This window comes from Mus musculus, chromosome 4, assembly GCF_000001635.26.
Source record: "Mus musculus strain C57BL/6J chromosome 4, GRCm38.p6 C57BL/6J".
NCBI lineage: Eukaryota > Metazoa > Chordata > Mammalia > Rodentia > Muridae > Mus > Mus musculus.
The window spans coordinates 109630878-109650472 of record NC_000070.6 but is presented as its reverse complement, the minus strand read 5'-3'; the positions used below and the strand labels follow the sequence as shown (position 1 = coordinate 109650472).

The 19595-nt window shown below is 42.5% G+C and overlaps 1 long non-coding RNA gene across 1 annotated transcript; it reads left to right on the top strand.

Annotated features, from left to right (window-relative positions):
* The first annotated feature begins 676 nt into the window (after positions 1-676).
* Positions 677-19594, top strand: Gm40227. Its single transcript, XR_868014.2, has 3 exons — positions 677-1769; positions 14118-14242; positions 19348-19594. It is a non-coding gene; the product is annotated as a predicted gene, 40227 (long non-coding RNA).

Sequence of the window (19595 nt, the reverse complement as noted above, 5' to 3'; positions counted from 1 at the left end):
ATAAGTAGACAAGTGGTTAACAGGCACTGTGGAGGGGGTGCTATGAGGAATAACTATGAATGGATACGAGTTCCATTTAGAGGTGATTGAAATGTACTAGACAGTAATGGTTGCTGCCCAGCTTTACGAATGTGCTAAGACCACTGTATTTTACAAGTCATTAAAAGTTTTTTTTTTCACTTTCTCCCCCTCCAGCCCTCCTTCAATCCTTCCATGTCCCCACTCTCAAGCTGATAGCCTCTTTTTCTTTGATTATTGGTGTTACCACATATATGTGTGCATGTATGTATGTATGTATATATGTGCACAAGCACATACTCACAGTTCTTTTTGGTTGGTGGTATGTATATAATTTCAGACTGACCATTCTTCATTGGATAACCAGTAAGGGCTTTATCCCCGAGAGAGGCTTATTCTCCTTACCCTAGCAGTCATTACTTGCCTATAGTTTTTTTTGGGGGGGGGTTCGTTTTTCGAGACAGGGCTTCTCTGTATAGCCCTGGCTGTCCTGGAACTCACTTTGTAGACCAGGCTGGCCTCGAACTCAGAAATCCACCTGCCTCTGCCTCCCAAGTGCTGGGATTAAAGGTGTGCGCCACCATCGCCCGGCTATAGTTTTTTTTTTTTTTTTTTTTTTTTTTTTTTGGTCTAGTGGTAAGACCCCTCAAAATTTTTCCCCATTCCACATTAACTTATCCATTGATATTGCCGTTGTTCTGGTGTCTTTTGTGCAGCCATTTCCAGGAAAGGCTGTTTCACAGAAGACTTCCTGGTATTCTGGCTCCTACAATCTTCGAATTCACTCTTTTGTGAAGTTCCCTGAGCAATAGGTGCATGAGCTGTGTAGTGGTTTCAATATGCTTGGCTTAGTGGCTTCAATATGCTTGGCTTAGTGGCTTCAATATGCTTGACTTATGGTAAGTGGCACCGTTAGGAGCTGTGGCCGTGTTGGAGTGGGTGTGGCTTTGTTGGAGGAAGTGAGTCACTGTGGGGGTAGGCTTTGAGGTCCTATGCTCAAGTTCCATCCAGGGTGGAAGAGAGGCTCCTCCTGGCTGCCTTTGGATCGAGATGTAGAACGTCCAGCTATCTTTAGCATCATGCCTGCATGTGTGCCACCATGTTTCCCACAATGATGATAATGGACTGAACCTCTGAAACAATAAGCCAGCACCAGTTAAATGTTTGTACTTATACGAGTTGCCTTGGTCATGACATCTCTTTCATAGCAATAAACCCCAACTAAGACAAGGGTGATATAGATATACCCATGGGATTGGGCTCCCCATGACCTGTTGATCTCTGAATTATGCCCAGTTGCGGTTTTCCATGATGGTCTCTACTTGCCATTAAGAAAGGCTTCTTTGATGAGAGGTAGTATCTACACTTCTCTGTGAGGGAAAGGAAAAGATTTTGAATGTTGAAATTAATTATGCAGGTTTAGCAAAGTGGAGGCAGCAGATTCTTTTTTAAGGCCTGTGCTTTCACAAACTGGCTAGGATGGCCAGTACCAGGCATGGTTTCCCTCTTTTTAGTAGGCCTCTAATACAATTAGGCAGCTGGTGGTTCATGCTGGTGATTGATTCAAAGGTGTTGCAGCTAAGTAGGAGTGTTTAATCGATTCCCTCCCTTCACAGCTCACAGAGTATCTTCTGAGATCGAGATAGATTTCAGAAAAGAGGCTTTCAGGTCAGATCCAACTAGAATCACCGAGTCCTGTGTCCTAAGTGTGCTGTGTCTTCAACAATTGGGTCCTACCTTTAACCCAAGAGGTAACCATGAACTACATCCATATCTATATGGTTTGGGAAGTCCTGGGTTCAAATCCAGCAATGCCTTTATACAACCTAACAAGATAAGTTTTAAGATGGTCGTATTTCCAGCCATTTCTTTTTTTTTTTTTTTTTTTTTTTTTTGGTTTTTTGAAACAGGGTTTCTCTGTATAGCCCTGGCTGTCCTGGAAATCACTTTGTAGACCAGGCTGGCCTCGAACTTAGAAATCTGCCTGCCTCTGCCTCTCGAGTGCTGGGATTAAAGGCATGCGCCACCATGCCCAGCTCATTTCTTTTCTTTTTAACATTTATTTATTTATTTATTTATTTTATTTATGTGAGTAAATTGTCACTGTTTCAGACACACCAGAAGAGGGCATCAGATCCCATTACAGATGGTTGTGAGCCACCATGTGGTTGCTGGGAATTGAACTCAGGACCTCTGGAAGAGCAGTCAGTGCTCTTAACCACTGAGCCATCTTTCCAGCCCTAGTGCCATTTCTTTAGAAGGAGGAAGAAATTAGCAAAAGCAAAGTCCAGACAGGATATTTGTTCACACACCCTCAGGTTAGTGTGTCAGAGAGATTCTTACACACCTCTGTGGCACCACTATCACCACAGCTGAGTTACAGAACTACCCTAGCTGTGCGACAGCCGAGGAATGGATAAGGACAATGGAGTATATAATACACAACGGGGTTCCTTTTGACCATAAGGAAGGATGAAGTTATGTCATTTGTAGTTAATCATATCGAGTGAAGTAAACCAGTCTCAGAAGAGAAGACGTAGGTCTTCTCTGTTCTACAGTTCATAGGTTTCATGTAGATTTTATTAGATTGTGGGCATAACTATGACCCAACAGTAGAAGCAAGTCTATCGTGGGGTGCAAAGAGGACTAACAGGATCATGAGGGGTGGACAGAGAAGGTAGGGGACAATGTGAGGGGGGCTCACTCAGTGTATAACACAGACTTCAGCAAACATGTCCTTTTGTAACACACTACCACATACCATGAATATACACAATAGAAAGATAAAATGTCTTAAGCCACATTTATGTCTACTGCTCTTAATATGACCTTCTTGGAGTGTCAAGAAGAAGCTCTCTCCTTGTTGATGTCCCTCCAGGCAGGAAGGATTATGTTCCTTCTCACCATCCTTCCATTTCTGTCATAATTCTTACCACATGTTAGCTATCTAGTAATATATCCTGAATGCCTGAAGGCATAGTGAATCATAAAATAAACAAATCTTCACGGAAGGTTCTCAGGGGTACAGTGAATACTGTGTGTGCATAAGGCCCCGAGTTCACTCCCCAGCACCATGAAAACTGACCTGTTCCTCATTAACATAGAGTGATTACATGAAATGTTTTATTGTGACGTGCACTTAACATACTTTGACTGAACCTCGTTACCCTCACTTACCCCTCCCCCCCCCCCTTCTGCTGGTTCTCCCTTCCTCTTTCCAAATAGTCCCTGCCATAGTTAGCATCAGTTGTCACCTTGACGTACCTAAGAAGAGGAAACTCAACTGAGGGATTGCCTCCATCAGACTGGCTGTGGACATGTCTGAGGGAACTGCTAGTTGGTGTGAGAAGACCCTACCCATGCCCACAGTCCATGGTCACATTGACTCTGAGACAGGTAACTGAGCAAGCCAGAGGAAGCAAGACAATGAACTGTATATCGCTACAGTCTTGGCTTCAGTACCTACCTCAGCTTCCCTCAGTGATGGGCTCTAATCTGTAAACCAAATAACTCTTTTCTTTTCCAAGTTTGTTTCAATCAGTGTTTTGACACAGCAGCTAAAAGCAATCTTGAGCGTCTCCTTTCTACTTTTGTGTTTGGTTTTACGTAGACATTAGGTCTGGGTCTTCCTTCAATGCTCCCAGAAATTAGACTCAGAGTCAAGATATATTTACAAATACCTTGGCCATAGAGTTAGGCTCATCTCTGACTTGAATCATGACTTAAGATAACCCATTTATTTTAATCTACATTCTGCCACATGGCTGATTACCTGTTCCCAGGTACCATTCGTTTGTCTCCTCACAACTTCACGGGAAATCTCCCATCTGGGCCTATCCCAAAATTCCTTCTGCCTCCTGGATGTCCCACCTTCTATTCTACCCTTTCCTATAGGCCATAGGTTTTCTAATTGACAGATGATGCATCCATACAATACACAAGATATTCTCTCTACAGTATTATGCATGAGAGACAAGGAGGTATGGTGTTTATTTTTCTGAGTCTGGCTTATTTCATCTAACAGGATGATCTCCAGCTCTGGTTCTACTCATTTTCCTGCACATGATATGATTTTTGCCTTTTATGGATGAATAGTAATCCATTGAGTATATGTACCATATATTTTATGCATCTGCTCATTCATTGATGGCTGCCTAAACAGTTTCCATAACTTGGCTAATGTCAATACTGCCCTGATAAACATAGGTGTGCAAGTACCATTATTGAATGCTAATTTTAATCACCTTAGGCATGTAGCTAGATCATATAGTAGCTTAATTACATTTGTTTTTTTTTGTTTGTTTGTTTGTTTGTTTTTTGGTTTTTGGTTTTTTTTTTTTTTTGAGGAAAGGTTCTGTATTAGTTAGGGTTTTACTGCTGTGAACAGACACCATGACCAAGGCAAGTCTTATAAAAGACAACATTTAATTGGGGCTGGCTTACAGGTTCAGAGGTTCAGTCCATTATCATCATGGTCAGTAACCAGGCAGGCATGGCACAGGCAGAGATGAGAGTTCTATGTCTTCATCCAAAGGCTGCTAGTAGAAGACTGACTTCCAGACAACTAGGGTGAGGGTCTTAAGCCCACACCCACAGTGACACACCTACTCCAACCAGGTCACACCTATTCCAAGAAGGTCATACCTACGAATGGTGCCACTCCCTGGTCCAAAAATATACAAACCATGACATTCCACTCCCTGACCCCCATAGACTTGTTCGAACATATGAGTCTATGGGGGGCATACTTAAATATAGCATAATGCAAAATGCATTTAGTCCAACTTTCAAAGTCCTCATAGTCTATAGCAGTCTCAACAATGTTAGAAGTCGAAAATTCAAGGTCTCTTCTGAGCTTCATCCAATCACTTAACTGTAATCCTCAAAGAAAGACAGGAAACCAGGTGGGCAAATTCCAAACTCTGCATCTCCCTGGCTGATGTTAAAGTCGTCTTCAGATCTCTGCTCCTTTCTCATCTTTGTTGACTGCAACAAACTGCTTTCTCCTGGGCTGGTTCCACTTGCTGTTAGCAGCTTTCCTCACCATGTATCCCATGGCTCTGGCATCTTTAACATCTTTGAGTCTCCAAGGCAATTTCAATGTTACAGCTTCTTGTTTCAGTATCTGGGATTCCACTTGATCTTTTGGGCTCCTCCTAAGGGCCGGCATCACTTCTCCAGCTCTGCCCTCTGTAGCACTTTAAGCTTAGGTTCATCCACTCCACTACGGCTGCTGTTCTTGGTGGTCACTCCATGGTACTGACATCTCCAATACACTGGGGTGTTCCACTCCAACTAGACTTCACCAATAGCCTTTCATAGGTTCTCTTCATGGTGCCAAGCCTCAGATCCTTTGCATGACCCCTTCAGTCCTGGGCCATCAACTACAGCTGAGGCTTCACCTTCTCCAATGGCCTTCTATGACCTCTCACAGTGCCAAGCCTCTGCTGTTCTTCATGACCCCTTCATGCCTTCAAAACCAGTACCACCTGGGTGACTCTTACACATTACCAAGTCCAGCTGCAGCATGAGGTACAACCTTGGCTATCTCTGGAACACAGCTTCTTTGTGCTCCCAGAAAACAATTCCCAGAAAATTTCACCTCAGTGATGCTAGTCTCTTCTTAATCATTGCTAATTTCTTAGCTCCAGCTGACCAGCATCAATTGTACCAGTAGTTCCTTTCATTCTTAACTCTAGAGCCAGAGCCACATGGCTGAAGCTGTCGAGTTCTGCTCCTTGCAGGAACTAGAATATGACCCCCTTGTACTATCACATTATCACTGACTTTCTGTTTTCCAAATCCTTCACTGCCTAAGCTTGGCTGTCCTGGATCTTGCTCTGTAGATTGACCTTGAACACAGAGATCAGCATGCCTGTCTCCTGGGATTAAAGGTGTGTACCATCATGCCTGGATCTAAATTTAGCTGGATAGGATCTTGCCCCAAGGTCCCACTCCCTTAATCTGCTATCTCCTAGAACACAGGATTTTGCTCCATTTCACTTCCTGGTACCCCTTTAATACTCAAACCATATATTTTATATTTTCCTTTCTAAGCTTGCTATACTTGTTCAAACTTCTCTTCATAAGACTTAACCAGAGAACAAAGATTCTGCTGGGCTTTTTTTGAAACTTCCTTTGTCAATGCAATTAATCTGAGTTTCTTCACCTTACCCTCAGGCAGACTTTTCAGACAAGGGCAAAAAGTAGCCACATTCTTTACCAAAATACCACAAAAACAGTCTTTATGCCACATTCTGAAATTCTTCTCCTTTGAAATCTCTTGGGCCAGGTCAACACAGTTCAAATTACTCCCATCAACAAAGTCTTCCATATTCTTACTAGGATGACCCATTAAGCCCCATTTAAAGCATTCCACTGCTTTCCAAACCCAAAGTCCCAAAATCCACATTCTTTCAAATAAAAGCATGGTCAGGCCTATCACAATAATACCCCTCTCCTGGTACCAACTTCTGTATTAGTTAGGGTTTTACTGCTGTGAACAGACACCATGACCAAGGCAAGTCTTATAAAAAAACAACATTTAATTGGGGCTGGCTTACAGGTTCAGTCCATTATCATCAAGGTGGGAGCATGGCAGTAACCAGGCAGGCATGGTGCAGGCAGAGATGAGCTGAGAGTTCTATGTCTTCATCCAAAGGCTGCTAGTGGAAGACTGACTTCCAGGCAACTAGGGTGAAGGTCTTAAGCCCATACCCACAGTGACACACCTACTCCAACCAGGTCACACCTTTTCCAAGAAGGTCACACCTACGAATGGTGCCACTCACTGGTCCAAGAATAAACAAACCATGACAGGTTCCAATTTCTTTACTGACTGTGCTTGTCAGCATTCTTACTAGTAGCATATAAATATTCTTTCTAATTTTCTTTCTTTCATTTTTTAGCTGATCACAGTGGTGCACACATTTATTCCCAGCACTCAGGAGGTAGAGGCAGGCAGATCTCTGTGAATTCAAGGCCAGCCTGGTCTACATACCAAGTTCAAAGTCAGCCAGAGCTACATTGTGTGACCATGTGTTAAAAAAAAGTTTTTACTTTGTGTGTGTGTTTCCTCTCTATCCTTACAGACATTTGTTGAGTTTTGTTTTATTGATGACAGCTATTCTGACTGGAGTAGGACAGAATTCCATTGTATTTAGATTTGTATTTCTCTGATGGCTAAAAACGAACATTTTCTTCCTGTCTTTGTTGGTAATTTGTACTTCTCTTGAGAACTACGTGTTTGGCTAATTTATCAACTGGACTCTCCATTTTTCTGTGTTTAGCTATTTGAGTTTTTAACAATACATTCTGGATACTAATCTGTCAATACGGCTGGCAATAATTTTTCTCCCCATACTATAGAACATCTTATTGTTCCGATTATTTCCTTTATTGCTCAGAAGCTTTTAATGTTATTATTTTGTTGCTAGTTTTCTAAGGCAGGGTTTGTCTATATAGCCCAGACTGACCTTAAGCTTGCAAGACTTGTATTTTAGCCTCAGAGAATACTGGGATTGCAGATGTGTTGCCACAGCTGGCTCTTAGAACTTTTTTCATACAATCACAGTTGTCTCCTCCTAGCTCCCCCCTCCTTCTTCCTCTCTCTCTCTCTCTCTCTCTCTCTCTCTCTCTCTCTCTCTCTCTCTCTCTGAGCTAGGATTCAAACCCAAGGTTTGTGTATGCTAGCAGGTGCTCTGCCATTAAGCCATAATGACCTCAGCCCCCATTTGTTAGGTTCCTGATCCTGTTTCACTGTCTATTGAGAGTCTAAACACAGAGCCACTGCCTGTGTCTTGAAGTATTCCCCTATGTTTTCCTGTGTCTGAGATTAGAGTCTTACATTACAGTTGTTGATCCATTTCAAATTGATTTTTATACAAACAGAGATATGGATCTAATTTCAGGGTTCTGCATGTCAATATCCAGTTTTCTCTGTATCATGTATAAAGTAGTCTCCCCCTCCTCAGCTTTATTTTGTAACCAACAATGTAATGCTTCATTAGAAATTATTGTGTGAAAGTTTGATGGGAAGCAGAGATTTAGTAATCTCAAAATATCATTCCTAAAGTTACTTATTAATTGGGAAGAGAAAATAAATATATCACTAAAATGGAACAATCTCAGCTAGACATGACAGAGCATGCTAGTAATGCCAGCACTCGGAAGGCTGCTGCAGGAGGATTACAAGTTTGAGATCATTCTGTATAGCAAATATAAGGCTTTTATTGGCTACATAAAACTTTGTCTCAAAAAAAAAAAAAAACCAACAAAAACCACCAAATCTGCATGCCTTTAAAGTTAGCATTTGGGAGGCAATCAAATCTCTGACCTCCAGGCCAGCCTGGTCTACAAAGCAAGTTCCAGAACAACCAGGGCCACCCAGACAAATCCTGTCTCAAAAAACCAAACCAAACCAAATCAAACCATAGAGATAGACAGGCATGGTGGTGCACACCTTTAATACCAGCTTTTAGGAGGCAGAGTCTGGTAGATCTCTGTGAGTCCAAGGCCACCCTAGTCTGTTAGAGTCTCAGACCAGCCTACATAATGGGACCAGCAAACAAGCAAACCAACCAACAATGGTGAGATCTTTTCAAACAAAGGTGAGATCTTTTCACCCGACTACAAAGCACCATGGTGGAGCTGCTTTGTGAGTGGACAGTTGCTTTATTTTCATCTCTTAGGCAGAGTCTCACTATGTCACCCAGGCTGACCTGCAACTTTTGGGCTCACGCCATCTTCCTGCTTTAGTTCCTGAACTGCTGGGACTACTGGCATGTGCTTCTTGATGTGATACAGTGGGAAGTACACAATATCACTTGTGAAATATTCTTACCAAGAATGTATAATGTCATCTTGAGAAGGCCATCAAATAAACACAGATGGTGAGACATTCTATGAAGCGATTAGCCAAATTCTTTTTTTTTTTTTTAAATCAGTGTTGTCAAAGAAAAAGCCCAGAACTGTTATAGATTAAAAGAGAATCTGGAGGAGCAGAGGAGGATATAGCTCCTGCCAAGCACGAACAAGGTCCCTAGTTTCATCCCCAGCTATGGGGGTGGGGGGAGAGGGTTGGAGATAAAGATTTAATCACTACAGATAGTTAAAGGAAAATATAGACTAGGGCAGCAAATTCTGTCTAATGAAAAGGGCAAGTTTCTTTTTGAAAGAAACAAATTATCAAAGCTGAATCAAGAGGAAGGAGAGAGAGAGAGAGAGAGAGAGAGAGAGAGAGAGAGAGAGAGAGAGAGAGAGAGAGAGAAATTGAATTATTAGTTTAAAATGCTCCAGTAAAGAAAACTTTTGCTACACATGACTTCATTAACGGATTAACGGGGTACGGTGTCATAGTAGGCTTTAGTCATCAACTTGACACTGCCAAGAGAAAAACCACAGTTGAAGAATTGGCCGCATCTCATTGGGCTCTGGGCATGGCTGTTCATGGGGTTCTCAATCGGGAATTGACATAGGAGTGGCTAGCCCACCGTGGACAGTGTCGTGCCTGGTGGTCAGGTGGGTCTGGGCTATAGAGGAAAGGTAGATGAGTAAGCCAGGAAGCAGTTTTCTTCTGTGGTGTGGTGCCCATTTTAAGCTCCTGCCATGGCTTCCCGAGATGACGGCCTATAATCTGTAAAATGAAATAAACTCTCTCCTCCCAAAGTTGCTTTGGGTCTTGGTGTTTATCGCAGCTAACAGAAAGCGCACTAGGACACACGGTTTGAATGTGAAGTGTCCAGCACAATCTTTAACTTGGTCCCAGGGAGTGGTACTGTTTTGTGGAAGCTGTGGACCCTTCAGGAGGTGGAGCTGGGCTGAAGGAAGTAGGTCACTCGAGGCAGGCCTTGGGTGTTACAGCCTGGCCCATTTCCTGGCCCGATCTCTGCTTCATAGTCTTTGAGTTGTAGGTACAGTGTTCCAGTTGCACACTTGCCCTGCCGGGAAGCCACCTACCCGCCACCTTGTCTTCTCTGCTTCTCTGTGGTGGGCTGTATCCCCCTAAATGGTGACCAAAGGAACAATACTTCCGCCTTTAATTTTCCACTGCCGCTTCCCCTCAAGAGGGCTGCACGCTCACCATTTCTGTTCAATTTGTTGCAACCTCCACCCTAGCCAGCTGGCTCCAGGACAACACTGTAAACATGCACCTAACCTTTGACCCAGCAACTCTTCTACTAGAAATCTACCCCCAAGGAATTCTAGGTTCTTCTGAAACTCATTTGTACAGCTCATTATTTGACGACTCTTCTTGTGCATCTAATAGGCATCTAGAATTGATGTCCCAACCCGAACTCTCAATTTTTATTCCATAAAAGCTGTCTCATCTGCTGCATTTCTTGTCTTAGTTAATAGCCTGCCATCACCCACATTGTTTAGGACTGTCAACCTTCTTACTAGGTGTGTGTGTGTGTTATACCATATAATAGTTAGCAAATACTGCTGATTGAGTCATCACAACAGATTGTATTTTATGAATACATTTATAACATGTATACAAACTATGAATCAGATGACTTCTTACCTCCATTCTTTTTTTTTTTTGTTTGTTTTGTTTTGGTTTTTTTTGTTTTGTTTTTCGAGACAGGGTTTCTCTCTATAGCCCTGGCTGTCCTGGAACTCACTTTGTAGACCAGGCTGGCCTCGAACTCAGAAATCTGCCTGCCTCTGCCTCCTGAGTGCTGGGATTAAAGGCATGCGCCACCATGTCCGGCCTTACCTCCATTCTTGACCCTCACTAGTTCTAATTAAGGGTGGCTGAGGGGAGTCAGGCTCTACTTCAGTACTGTGTAGATTCAACCCAAAGCGCCTGTATCGATACATGCCAGATGGAACCAGCAGACGTGGTCCATGGTGTGGCACCGTTGTCATTTGATTACTTAGATTCTCTTACAAATACAAATACTTCTCTCTATATGTAGAAACGGGCAGAAAAGAGGAAGTAGGCTCAGTGAGCAGGGCGCCCTAAAACATACTCATGTCAGGCATATTTCCCAAATTTAACACCTATGCCATCTATAAAAATATTTTCTCATAGACGTTTTTAGTTATTAGAGCTAGTTTATTTAATTTATGCTTTGCAATTTCTCCAAAAATGTATCTTTACCACTTTTTTATACCAATGCCAGTTTTCTTTATTCTTTTTAAATTGGATATTTTATTTGTTTACATTTCAAATGTTATCCCTTTTCCCAGTTCCCCCTCTGCAAACCCCCTATGCCATCCCCCCCTTACCCTGCGTCTATGAGAGTGCTCCCCACCCACCTCACCGCCCTAGCATTTCTCTACACTGGGGCATCAAGCCTTCACAGCACCAGTGGCCTTCTCTCCTATTGATGCTAGATAAGGCCCCTTCAACTCCTTCAGTCCTTCCCCTAACTCCTCCACTGGGGTCCTGTGTTCAGGGTTGGCTGCGAGCATCTGCCTCTGTATTTGTCAGGCACTGGCAGAGCCTCTCAGGAGACAGCTGTATCAGGCTCCTGTCAGCAAGCACTTCTTGCAATGCCAGTTTTCATAGTCCATTGACTAAACTGCCAGCCTTGCTGAATATATAGTGTAATAACTTCTCCAGGCATTCTCTAAAGATAGTTTTTATACAAAGTTAGATTCTGATGTATTTTCACATGGAATAGAACAATGAAATGGTATGTGCAAATTTACAAAATGTTCTTCTAAATAATTAATTTTTCTAAGATGTTTTAAGATCCACTATTAATATATTTAAAACACAGAAGACCTGCTTTACACCTTTGTTCAAATATAGCTTTACATTTCTGTTTAACTTGTTGCTGATTTCTCTGGTTTCATCATTAGACCCCCCAAGAGAATAGTTTTCTTCATCTGAAGTGCATAAATATAGGGCAGGGTTCAATAGTAGGACACAGTTCTATGCAGCCCTCATAGTCTAGTAAAATTACCCCAACTTAATGTAGATGCAACTGGAGATCATTATGTTAATTGAAATAACCTGACACATAAGACAAGCGTTACATGATCTCTCTAGCCTCTGGGATCTGGAAATTGATCTGAGAGACAACTAGAACGGTGGTCTCCTGAGGTGAGGGAGAGGAGGGAAGAGAGCGAGTGGGGAGCAACTGATCAATGAGTTCTACATTTGTCTTAGCAAGGAGCAAGAGCATCTGTGTACAGTGTAGCAGGGTGGCTGCAGCTAACACTAATGAGCTATTTTAGAAAGGCAGAAGAAAAGATGTTTTCACCATAAGGCAATGTTTGAGGAGACAGAAATCTATATATTTAAATAAACACCACACAATATCCCACTAACATGTATAATTTTGTGCTTTTAGATAGCAGTTAAAAACAAATGTAATCTTAAAATTAACCCGACTACTTAACTATAACAACTACTTTGTATGCAAAATTTCAGAAGATATACCTCTTTAAAACAGAAAGGGTCTTTATACTTAAACATGAATTAGTACTGATGTTCAAGAAGGTATGTCTGTCGAATGCCATTATACCTACAGTACATATGTATGTCTGCTTCCAACTCTATTGGATGTCAACATACGTGATAAGGCTGATGCTGCAGTCTAGTGGGGTGACATGTTTTGTTGTTGTTGTTTTTTGTTTTTGCTTACATAGAATGACATAAACCACATCTGTGGTTTATGCTGTCTTCTCACAGCCTAATTACTTAAATGTAATTAATTTTAGCCCATCCTAGATGTCAGGACTATAGGATGTTAATGGCTTCTGGCTGTGTTCTTTATTTTTTGGTGGCGGATACTAAACCCAAGGTCTCACTCATGCTAAGCACATTCTACTACTCGGTTTCAGACCCATTTGGATCTTAAAATCTTTATCTTCTGGTTTCTCCCACATCTCTGTGGCAATCCCTCTTGGTTAAATCCTTCTGATTGCATCAACAGCTTTGTGCAAGTGCTTTAGTTAATTTAAACTACTTCGATGTGTGGTCTCAATGAAGGTGATGCCCGAGCCATTCAAGCTTACTCCACTATCGATCGACAGTGTAAGAGCTCCAGAGTGCCTGCTGCCTATCTTTGAGAGCAGTATTCTTTCTCCCTTTACTCTCTATCTGACCACTTTTTTTGATTAAAAAAAAACAAAAAAGTTATCTCCTCCCCTAGCACAATGTAAGCTATAAGAAGGCAGTGGTTAAGTTTACTTTTTCGATGTTATAGTCCAGTGTCTGACAAACACGAATAAATAAACATCTACTTACTCAACAAGAGTTAACTTGTTGCCTGCCACATTGTAGACTCTGATTCAGCTTCTGAAAACAGAAAGAATGAACCTAGTCTCCTCTTACCAGGTAAGTAAAAGCTATGCATTTCAAACATAGACACATATCACACTAGTAGCTTTTTCAAGGATAGGAATGAACATGCCAAAAAGGAATCCCAAAAGTTGAACTGAGTTTTGTTGAGGCTTTCTCAATCACCTTAGTAAGCAAGCACAAACTTAAAAGGGGAGTTTGATATATATTCAGTGTTTCCTAAGTTTTTTTCTTTTCTTTCTTTTTCTTCTTTCTTTTATTTATTTTTTTATTTTGAGACAGGGTTTCTTTTTATAGCCCTGGCTGTCCTGGAACTCACTCTGTAGACCAGGCTGGCCTCCAACTCACAGAGATCCAGCTGCCCCTGCCTCCTAAGTGCTGGGATTAAAGGTGTGCACCACCACCACCTGGCCTTTCTTAATTTTTTTAAGTGCCGGCTCCCCAGTCCCTCCCTTTCCAAGAAGAAAGAGGCCGTAGCATTTTATGACGCTAGCATGGCTGATGATTCAGGTTTTCAAATGTTTAAGAAAAGTGTTTATTAGAGGCACAGCTTACCTTCTAAGCATTTCCATTTATGAATAAATTAAAAAATACACAACAATGGAATAGGAAGATAGCTCTGTGGTTAAAGTGATTGCCAGATGTGATGATTTGAATGGAAGACGTGCCCCATGGGTTCCTGCATTTGAGCACTTGGTCCCCAGCTGGTGGCATTCTTTGGAGATGTTATGGAACTTTTTGGAGTGAACCTTTGCCGGAGCAAGTAGTCACTGGAGGCATGCTTTGAGGATTTATGGAGTGACCTGACTTCTGCTCTCTCTGCTTCCTTCCTATGTAGGGATGCAAAGGTCGCCAGCCAGCTTCCGGCTCCTGCCAGCTTCCGGCTCTTGCTAGCATGCCATGTCTTCCGTGTTAGTGTGGATGCTCCAGCAGGAACTATAAACCAAAATAACTTTTCCTTTGGTAAGCTGTTCTGATCATGGTATTTTATCACAGTAACAGAAAAGTAACTAACATACCAAAAAAGTGCGAAGACCAGAGTTCGGATCCCCAGCATCCCCAGGAATGCTGGGCAGGTTTATACAGCCTGTAATTCCAGCAGGAGGAAGGTGGAGACAGGGAATTCCCAGAGCAAGAGGGCTATATGGGCTAGCTCTAGGTTCAATTGAGAGATCCTGTTTCAGTGAATAAGGCAGGGAGCAACTGAGGAGTTGTGCACATAAAACACACACACTCACAATATATATTACACCTCCCCTACACACACACACACACACACACACACACACACACACACGAGAAAAAAATATACAAACATTTGAATGGGCGTGCTGATGTACAGCTATAATCCTTGTACTTGGGAAGTGAAGAAAAGATAATTATGAGTTTAGGGCCAGCCTGGTCTACAGAGTGAGTTCCAGGACAGTCAGGGCTACACAGAGAAACCCTGTCTCGAAAAACAAAAACAAAAACAAACAAACAAAAACATGAGACTCCATCGTCTTTCTATAAGAAAGTATAGAACTTTTAGCAAAAATGCAAGAGAAATTTAAATAGCTTTTTAGTAGACCAGTGATATATATAAATAATGATAGACCTTCAGAAAATAATTTGCTCCTTAACAGGGTATGCATGACATCAAAACACTGTAATCTCAAACTCCCCCCAACTTTAGATCAGGGCCATTTCAAGAAGATGATTTATTGTGAAGAGGTACCTTTCAGTCTTGTGCCTTGGATGCTCATTGTTTCCCCAAAGTAAAACTATTTCCATCCCCTCTTTTTCCCCATTTGTCACTTTTATTCAGCAGGTGTTTTTTAAAAATTTTTTTTTCATTGAAAAGAAAATGGTTCAGGTGTGGGAAATACCTTTAATCTCAGCACTTGGGAAGCAGAGGCAGGCAGATCTCTGTAAGTTTGAGGCCAGCGTAGTCTACATATCAAGTAGGGAGACTCTGTCTCAAAAAAAAAAAAAAAAAAAAGTGGATATGGATGTTTTGCCTGGATATGTGTCTGTGCCCCATGTGCATGCAGTGCTTGTGGAGGCCAGAAGAGGGCATCACATCCTCTGGAACAGATCAAGCTAGTTGGAAAGCAGAGTTGGTACAAGAAGTCTTGAAGTCTTTTTCTAGCTCCTCCATTGGGGGCCCTGTGTTCCATCCTATAGATGACTGTGAGCATCCACTTCTGTATTTCCCAGGCACTGGCATTGCCTCACACGAGACCGCTATATCAGAGTCCTTTCAGCAAAATCTTGCTGGCATATGCAATAGTGTCTGGGTTTGGTGGCTGATTATGGGATGGATCCCTGGGTGGGGTAGTCCCTGGATGGTCCATCTTTTCGTCTTAGCTCCAAACTTTGTCTCTGTAACTCCTTCCATGGGTATTTTGTTCCCTATTTTAAGGAGGAATGAAGTATCCACACTTTGATCTTCCTTCTTCTTGATTTTCTTGTGTTTTGCAAATTGTATCTTGGGTATTCTAAGTTTCTGGGCTAATATCCACTTATCAGTGAGTGCAAATCTAATGACTTTTTTTTGTGATTGGGTTACCTCACTAAGGATGATATCCTCCAGATACATCCATTTGCCCAAGAATTTCATAAATTCATTGTTTTTAATAGCTGAGTAGTACTCCATTGTGTAAATGTACCACATTTTCTGTATCAATTCCTCTGTTGAGGGACATCTGGGTTCTTTTGTTTGTTTGTTTGTTTGTTTTTGTTGTTGTTTGTTTGTTTTTCGAGACAGGGTTTCTCTGTATAGCCCTGGCTATCCTGGAACTCACTTTGTAGACCAGGCTGGCCTCAAACTCAGAAATCTGCCTGCCTCTGCCTCCCGAGTGCTGGGATTAAAGGTGTGCGCCACCTCACCTGGCTACATCTGGGTTCTTTCCAGCTTCTGGCTATTATAAATAAGGCTGCTATGAACATAGTGGAACATGTGTTCTTATTACCAGTTGGAACATCTTCTGGGTATATGCCCAGGAGAGGTATTGCTGGATCTTCGGGTAGTACTATGTCCAATTTTCTGAGGAATCACCAGACTGATTTCCAGAGTGGTTGTACCAGCTTGCAATCCCACCAGCAATGGAGGAGTGTTCCTCTTTCTCCACATCCTCGCCAGCATCTGCTGTCACCTGAATTTTTGATCTTAGCCATTCTGGCTGGAGTGAGGTGGAATCTCAAGGTTGTTTTGATTTGCATTTCCCTGATAATTAAGGATGTTGAACATTTTTTCAGGTGCTTCTCAGCCCATCGGTATTCCTCACTTGAGAATTCTTTGTTTAGCTCTGTACCCCATTTTTATTGGGGTTACTTGAATTTCTGGAGTCCAGCTTCTTGAGCTCTTTGTATATATTGGATATTAGTCCCCTATTAGATCTATGGTTTAAGCCCGAAGAACTGATCGACTACAAGTCTTGTGCCCATGCCTGGGTGTACGAGTAGACGTGGAGAAACCAGAGTCCTTTTCAGCACTACTGATGGGTTTCTGAACAGAGTTCTTCATCCCATTGACAGAATGGATCATTTTTTCTAAAACAATAAAGACTTTGGAACTGGGGGGGGGGGGGAGTCTTTCTAATTAAAAGCGCTGTCCCTTACCTAAATGGCTGGTAGATGTGGAGAAATCATGATGAATTTACACAGCTTTTTTTTCCCCACTTTTTATTAGGTATTTAGCTCATTTACATTTCCAATGCTATGCCAAAAGTCCCCCATACCCACCCACCCCCACGCCCCTACCCACCCACTCCCCCTTTTTGGCCCTGGCGTTCCCCTGTACTGGGGCATATAAAGTTTGCGTGTCCAATGGGCCTCTCTTTCCAGTGATGGCCGACTAGGCCATCTTTTGATACATATGCAGCTAGAGTCAAGAGCTCCGGGGTACTGGTTAGTTCATAATGTTGTTCCACCTATAGGGTTGCAGATCCCTTTAGCTCCTTGGGTACTTTCTCTAGCTCCTCCATTGGGAGCCCTGTGATCCATCCATTAGCTGACTGTGAGCATCCACTTCTGTGTTTGCTAGGCCCCGGCATAGTCTCACAAGAGACAGCTACATCTGGGTCCTTTCGATAAAATCTTGCTAGTGTATGCAATGGTGTCAGCGTTTGGATGCTGATTATGGGGTGGATCCCTGGATATGGCAGTCTCTACATGGTCCATCCTTTCATCTCAGCTCCAAACTTTGTCTCTGTAACTCCTTCCATGGGTGTTTTGTTCCCACTTCTAAGGAGGGGCATAGTGTCCACACTTCAGTCTTCATTTTTCTTGAGTTTCATGTGTTTAGGAAATTGTATCTTATATCTTGGGTATCCTAGGTTTTGGGCTAATATCCACTTATCAGTGGCTTTTTTTTTTAATGTGACAATGACAATATTTCGATGGATTGGAGATAAGGCTCAGTGGTTAAGAGTATATATGAGCAATTCTGGGATAAAATTTTGGAGATGGGTGGGTGGCTTCATCCCTCATCCAGGGGGGCATGTCTAACCTCGAGATAAAGGTTCTCCCTCCCCTTTGTGGGGTATTTCAGCCAATATCATCCCTGTGAGATCCTGGGAGGCTCTTGCTTTTCTGGCATCTGGGATTTCCTGACATTTCTGGTTGCTACCCCCAGTTTCCCATTCCCCATTGCTACATACCACTGTTCAATTTCTTGACCCTCTGTATATCTCTTCCCATATCTGATTCTTCCCATCTCCCACCCCCCCCCCCACACACACACTTCTCTTCCTCCCAAGTTCCTCCTACCCTCTACTTCCCTTGATTATTTTGTTCCCCCTTCTAAGCAGGACTGAGGCATCCACCCTTTGGTCTTCCTTTCTCTTGAGCTTCATGTAGACAGTGAGTTGTATCATAGACATTCCACATTCTTTGCCTAATATTCACTTATCAGTGAGTACATACCATATGTGGTTTTTTGTGCTTGAGTTAACTCACACAGGATATTTCCTAGTTCCATCTATTTGCCTGAGAATTTCATGAAGCCATTGTTTTTAATAGCTGAGTAGTACTCCATTATGTAAATGTGCCACATTTTCTGTATCCATTCCTCTGTTGAGGGACATCTGGGTTGTTTCCAGATTCTGGCTATTATAAATAAAGCTGCTATGGAGCATGTGTCCTTAAAGGAAATACAGGGACAAAGAGTGGAGCAGAGACTGAAGGAAAGGCCATCCAGAGACTGCCCACCTGGGGATCCATCCCACATGCACAAACCAAACCCAGACACTATTGTTGATGCCAAGAAGTACTTGCTGACAGAAGCCTGATATATCATTTTCCTGAGAGGCTCTGCCAGATCCTGATCAATACAGATGTGGATGCTCACAGCCAATCATTGGACTGAGCACAGGGACCCCAATAGAGGAGTTAGGGGAAGGACTGAAGGAGCTGAAGGGGCCTTATCTGGCATCAATGGGAGAGAAGGCCCTTGGTCCTGTGAAGGCTTGATGCCCCAGTGTAGAGAAATACTAGGGTGGTGAGGTGGGAGTGGGTGGGTGGGTGGGGGAGTACACTCATAGAAGTAGGGTAAGGGGGGATGGGACGGGGGCTTGCAGAGGGGAAACCGGGAAAAGGGATAACATTTAAAATGTAAACAAATAAAATATCCAATTTAAAAAAAAGATTGTATATGAGTTCAGTTCCTAGAACCCACACTAGGTGCCTCACCACAACCTGCAGCTCCAGCTCTAGGGAGATCTGCTGCTTCTGGCCTCCGTGGGCACCTGCAGTCACATGCATATACAGATAGACTCACACTTGTAGACTAATTTAAAATAGTAAGCCTTACCAAAAAATTAAAATTAAAATATATGTGAAATGGCACACCCTCAAACACTACCTCAATAGGCTTGTCTTTCGTAGGTATGACTGTGAGATTCAGTTTTCTCAGCTAAGTAGGAAGTGTGCTCTTTTGCTGGAAATGCCAATAGCAGCTTTTCTTGAAATATATACAAAGTGTAACACCTACAAAAATAATCTCCTTGGAGTGCCAGCTATATGAGGATTTTTCTCACGGAAGACTAGCCTACCAGTGTGTTTGTCTTTCTTTGGCTTGCTGTTAGCGTGGGTTTGGTGTGTCTCCTGAACTGCGTGAAGGGCTGGTGAGATGGCCCAGCAGGTGAAGGCATGTACTTCCAAGTCTGACAAGCAGAGTTCAATTCCTGGGACCCACAAGATAGAAGGTAAGAACCAATTCTCACAAGTCGCTCTTCTCCACGTGTGAACCATGGTGTCCATGTGCACACTCTGTGTGTATACAAGTATGTGCATGTGTACATAGATGTATAAAAGTAAATAAATGTAATTAAAA